The following is a 7,058-nucleotide window of genomic DNA, read 5'->3' on the forward strand; positions in this document are numbered from 1 at the left end:
TTGTAACATAACAGTACAATCTGAAATTAAATGTAAACTAGAGACCATCTTGTGATGGCAGGCCCGTAAACATGATCACGTTCCAACCCATGACTACTCAGTACTGATTACTACATTGTCACAGGAGTACTCAGTACTGTCATAACCCTGCTCTTAGGCCATGACAAATACGGGATGGACACAATAGATGACTGAGAATTAAATTGTTTATTATGTTGAAAATAAATGTGAATATGTGAGCATTATGAGGTGTGCAGTGTTGTAGCGCGAAGACAAAACCAAAACCACACAAAGCAAAGGCGTGTGGATGGTGGCTGGGTCCGGACCAAGTGAGAGAGAAGGCAGAGCAGAGCTGGACTTTTATCAGGTGGGAGTGCTTAGCCATTACCGGCCCTGACCAATTTGGTGATCTAGGCAAGATTTTAGCTGGTGCCTCCTCCTATCGCAGTCAATTTCACAATCAATTTTCATACACTCACACAGAAACTGCATGTATGTATTCAAGATTTTATTTCTTTTAAGTCACAAATATCACACCAAATAAAAACTGAAGAAAGAAACAAGTGATAAATTAAAAATACAATATAAATAAGGCATTGCACAAACATTAAAGAATATTCTATTTACATACAAAATAAAAACAGTGAACACAAAAACAAGTGACATAAAATGAATTAAAAATACAATATAAATAAGGTATTGCACAAACACATTAAAGAATACTGTCACTCTGCTGTGCTGAGGTAGAGGGGACAGGAGCACCTGATGCTGTGTCACTGGGTGTGGTGGTGAAATATTTTAAAAGTGCATCTGCGCCATTCGCTCCTTTTGGACGCTGAGATCACGTGAGCCAAACCGAGTTAGGAGGTCAGTTGACCACTCTGTGTTAATCCCTGTGTTGCGGACTCAGAAACTTTCCAACGTCACTCTCAAGCTCTCCCTCTTCAATATCAGATCTCTCATGAACAAAGCAACGTTTCTCTCCGATTTTATTGCAGACTCTAACCTGGACATTGTTTGTCTTACTGAAACCTGGCAGCAGCCTAATGACTTTTTTCATTTAAATCAGTCTCTGCCGCATGGGTTTGTTTACATTGCTAAACCACGCACTTCCGGTAAAGGCGGTGGCCTCGCCCTGATCTATCGCGAGAGTTTGAAAATAGTCCCCGTTACCGTGAAAGATTCACCATCATTTGAAGTGCTGGCTGTGCAGTTAAAGGGACCTGTACCCACTATTATTGTGTCTGTCTATCGTCCACCTAAGGCCTCTTCCACCTTCATCACTGAACTCTTATCTATTTTAGCAGATCTATGTGCCATCACTCCAAATATCATTTTAACTGGGGATTTTAATATTCATGTTGACAATCCTAATGACATTTTTTCCATAGACTTTATCTCCACACTGGATAGTTTTGACCTCACTCAGTATGTTACATTTCCAACACACAATAAGGGCCATATTTTAGACCTGATCTGCTGCTCTGGTGTTGTCCCATTTAATCATTCCGGTACAGAATGTACACTTCCATTGTCAGATCACAAATTCTTAACTTTTGATGTCAACCTTCCTGTCTGCAAATCCCACCAAGACTGTATCATGTTCTTCCGTAATATTAAGAACATCAACATCACAGAACTTAATAGTTTAATTTCTATGTCAATTTCTCATCCACACCTTTTCTCTGTTACTGAACTTGTCGACCACTACAACAGCACACTACTTACTGCACTGGACACCCTGGCTCCATCAAAAACCTGCACAGTGACTTTTTCTAGGACTGCTCCATGGTTCACCTCAGATCTCGCCAACTTAAAGCACATGGTCGCCGCCTTGAGCGCCTTGCCAAGAAAACTGGACTCACTGTTCACTCTCAAATGTACTCGGGCCACATCACCTCTTACAAGACTGCTGCCAAATCTGCCTTCTACTCCAACATCATCCACCATGACGGAAACAATACCAGGATTCTATTCTCCACAGTAAATAAACTCAGCGCCGCCCCTCCCTACACGCAGAACACGCGCAGTGCGTAGGGCCCCACGATCCATGGGGGGCCCCATTTTGTGCAAGGTGACGCATTCTCTGCAAATGCGCAAAGGATGCGCATTGCTGCCGTGAGGCGCGTGTAGAGCACCAAGTCAGCCCGAGGCAGGAGAGAAAAAAAAAGAGACGAGTAATCTGACACTGCACGCATTGCCGCAATGATTGACAGCACGCAGCATCTGACCAATCAGCGGTCAGATGCGCCGACAGGCAGTTGGATGCAGGTGGAGAGATGGCCTCCAAACGGCAATATGAATCGGGAGCAAGCAAAAGAAAGACAAAGTCAAAACAAGAGGAGGCTCGTGCTTCACTTGAAGGTGGGTATGTTGTTGAAATAAAAAAGAAAACTTTGTGGCATAAACACCCCAGCTGCTAGCCTGCTAATCATGAGACAGAAGAGAGAGGATAATTCTGTCTAGATGTGAGATTACATTTTCCAGCGGCCCTGATTATCATTTATTGAATGTCTTGTTAACTGCTCTGTTGAAAAAGGAGTGGTTAATTGACCAGTTGGTGGTCGTATGTTGACTCAGGTTTATAGCCTATCAATCTATGCTATCAATAGAAGTTTTGGGCTATTTTTATGGAGGTAAAATGTCGCCATCTCTTGGTGAATTTAGGTGAAAAGAATTCACCTAAGATAATCCTTTATTTGACCCACAATGGAGAAATTTAAAGCGTTGCAGCAGCAAACAGCAGTGTAGGAATATAGAACCTAAGTACAAAATGTAAAAATAAGTGTATAAAAATATTTAAATATAGAAATATCATCATTGTGATATGGAACTGTATCCAAATCTATGGATTGCCCTCCGCATTGCAGTAACTCTCCCTGTTACAGTTGCCTCTGCTGAGCGAAGCTTTTCAAAACTGAAGCTCATCAAAACATACCTCCGCTCATCAATGGCGCAAGAAAGTAAATAAGTAAAGTAAAAAAAAATAAAATGACAATTTGGCCAGGGGCAGCCCTGAATAAACTACTCAAGCCCAAAGAAACTGCCACCCGCTTCACATCAGCCCTTCAGTGTCAGCAATTCTTGGACTTCATCAATCACAAAGTTTACTCCATATATCACCATCTCACCCCCTGCCTGTCTTCTCAGTCAACCAGCAACCAGAGTGCAAAAAGCAGTAAAGTGCAGTGAAATTTATATATATATATATATATATATATATATATATATATATATATATATATATATATATGTGTGTGTGTGTGTGTATATATATATATATATATATATATATATGTGTGTGTATATATATATATATATATATATATATATATATATATATATATATATATATATGTATGTATATACATGTAGCCTATGGAAAAGCTAAGGTATCTTGTATTAACAGTAATACACTTTAACTGCACTTTAACACTGATGTAAACTTTAACAAACATAAACTGTGACACAATAAACCAAAGGCTTACAACTACCCTATTACTTATAAAGGGGATGGAAAACTAGTAGCATATTAACTGGCATACAAGCAGAGAAAACACAGCCAACAGGTTAAAAAACGTTAACTTTCCAAATGTCCCTGATGAATTTAAGGTGGGAGTAACGTTAACTTACGTCGACTCTAATTATTTACTGATGGTTGAACAATGCTGCTATCATCCGAAGTAAGCTGGCAAGTTAACACTCTGCTCCAACGACGGTAACTACGATGCATTAAACTATTAATTTCATTCACTTCATCACATTAACGTTACTGTACCTCTTTCTTTTTCACGTTTTTCTTCATCTTCTTTCCTTCTTTTCCTTCCCTGGGAGCCAGATGGTTTCAATCTTTTGGACATTGTGATTCAGCTACAGTGTCAATAAATCTCTTTCTTGGTCTTGGGGCCACGGTCCGCTCAGATTCAGGCAACTCGCCTCTCGACCCCGCCCCCCACCCTCACAGAGGGCAGGTACAGAGTTTCATGACTGCATCTAACACAGCTGTGACACTATCGTGTTGGCAAAATCTGCCCACAGACAGACAGACAGGATGGAGGTCAGGTTGACCACCATCCCAAAGTGTCAGTATTTGACGAGTTGGGATTAAGACTCAAAAAATTACTTTTCTTACAGATGCGATTTTTAAAGACAATGATAAAAATACATTCTTACTGCTAAAGTTCCTCCCAACATTTGATGGATCGACCTGAGCTGATTTTTTTTAGCTCATTTTACAAAATAGTACCTTGAATGTCTTTGTCTATTTTGAGTTGAATCATTTCCAAAGTGCTGCTTTACCAGAGACACAAGTACATTCAGAAACAGAAAGAAATAGGAAGAGTGTTCATTTAACAAACTGATCCAACCAACACACACATTATTTAGATCTACTTATTATAAACATTTACCTCTGACTTAATGAAAAACAATGTTCTTGATCATCATCACCAATAAAATTACAAGCACATGTTCACTTAAATAACACCACAAAACAGAGACGGTCTTTTGTAATGCAGCTTTATTCAGCAGGATAGTTTTCACTATCAAGCAATTTTACATTTTTCAACATCAGTTGGAGCTGTGACTAAAATCACTACATCTCAAGGGCTTCATGTTTACTCATCCAATTATTTCTTGCTTTGCAAAGCACAAAGATATAGTTCAAACTATATCTTCAAAATCAAGAACAGACTCAGTCTTGATCGTATCGCCTCAACTTGTCGTCGGCCACTTCATCTTGGGATCTTTCCACACTGTTTGCATACCAAGTTAGAGAAGGGGAACAAAAGAGAGGAATCAGTTAGTTAAATTATCAACAGAGGTCGATCAACAGAATCTTAATTGACAAATATTCAATAATTGAATAATTTTGCAATAATTTTTCAAGCAAAATCTGACAGAAATTCACTGACTCCAGCTTCTAAAATGTGTCGACTTGCTTCTTTACCCTCTATTATATCATCGTGAATTTAAATGGGTTGGACAAAGTAAGGTAGTTGGTAAGTGAGGTAGTTTGAAATCAACAGAAAATATTCAGTAATACTTACCTTCTATGTTCGATTCCTAAAGGGACAAAAAGATGAAAATGAGATGAATTAACATGGGTATATTATCATCATATTAGAAAAATATTTGCATTTAGAACATTAATGATGATCTCTATACTTAGTTTTAGGTTTATTATCTGAGGTGCCAGGACTAAATAAAAGATTTTAGCTAAACACAGAACTAAATGAAGATGTATGTAGTCAGTTAGTACAGTCAAGTGTGATTTGTTGATCTCAGACTAAAGTAGCCTGCTGTTTGTGTAAATCAGAGGTCAATCTGTTAATGTCAACTCAGTATGTAGGAACAGTTGTGACTTACCGCATGGGGATGGTATGTGCATGCATATGTATCTATACCAAGTTAGAGAAGGTGGAAATAGAGAAAAATCAGTTAGTTAAATTATCAACAGAGGTCGATCAACTGAATCTTAAATGACAAATATTCAATAATTGAATAATTTGCAATCATTTTTCAAGCAAAAACTGACAGAAATTCACTGATTCCAGCTCCTGAAATGTGTCAACTTGCTTCTTTACCCTCTATTATATCATCGTGAATTAAATGGGTTGGACAAAGAAAGGTACTTGAAGACATCAACCTGGGATCTGGTAAATACTGATTCTTGCTATGTTTGATAGGTTGATGCATTTCACAAAGTCTTTTTATTTCTTTCATTCGTCTGTTCAAAATCATCAGAAAATATTCAGTAATACTTACCCTCCAAGTCCGTTTCCTAAAGGGACAAAAAGATGAAAATGAGATAAATTAACATTAGTATATTATTATCATATTTGAAAAATCTTTGCATTTAGAACATTAATGATGCTCTCTTTACTTAGTTTAAGGTTTATTATCTGAGATGTCAGGACTGAATAAAAGATTTTAGCTAAACACAGAACTAAATGAAGATGTATGTAGTCAGTTAGTACAGTCAAGTGTGATTTGTTGATCTCAGACTAAAGTAGCCTGCTGTTTGTGTAAATCAGAGGTCAATCTGTTAACATCAACTCAGTATGTAGGAACACTTGTGACTTACCGCATGGGGGCCGTCCGTGTACGCATCCAAATCTATACCAAGTTAGAAAAGGTGGAAATAGAGAGAAATCAGTTAGTTAAATTATCAACAGAGATCGTTCAACAGAATCTTAAATGAAAAATATTCAATAACTGAATAATTTTGCAATCATTTTTCAAGCAAAAACTGACAGAAATTCACTGATTCCAGCTCCTGAAATGTGTCAACTTTCTTATTTACCCTCTATTATATCATTGTGAATTAAATGGGTAGGACAAAATAAGGTACTTGAAGACATCAACCTGGGATCTGGTAAATACTGATGCTTGCTATGTTTGAAAGGTTTGAGGCATTTCACAAAGTCTTTTTATTTCTTTTTTATTTGTCTGTTTGAAATCAACAGAAAATATTCAGTAATACTTACGGTGGAGGTGGAGGTCCTACAGGGACAAAAAGATGAAAATTACATAAATAAACATCAGTATATTATTATCATATTTGAACATCTTTGCATTTAGAACATTAATGATGCTCTCTTTACATAGTTTTAGGTTTATTATCTGAGATGCCAGGAATAAATAAAAGATTTTATCTAAACACAGAACTAAATGAAGTTGCATGTAGTCAGTTAGTACAGCCAAGTGTGATTTGTTGATCACAGGCTAAAGTAGCCTGCTGTTTGTGTCAATCAGAGGTCAATATTTTAACATCAACTTAGTAAGTATGGACACTTGTGACTTACCGCATCCGAAGACAGGGGGATAACAACTCTCCCCGGGTTCAGCCATGAGGATGACCAGCGTCAACACCAGAAAGATCATAACACACTTCATCCTGAGGAACAAATCACAGCGGCCACATCCAGAATCATTCACTGCCTTCATTCACCAGTGTCAAAGCTCATCACATCTCATCTAAAAGACTTTGCATTTATTAAAGTAACATCAGGATTAAATTGACTTCTCACCTTTCCACAGCTTGTTTGTCAGAACCC

This window comes from Pagrus major, chromosome 22 (genome assembly GCF_040436345.1).
Source record: "Pagrus major chromosome 22, Pma_NU_1.0".
Taxonomy (NCBI): Eukaryota; Metazoa; Chordata; class Actinopteri; order Spariformes; family Sparidae; genus Pagrus; species Pagrus major.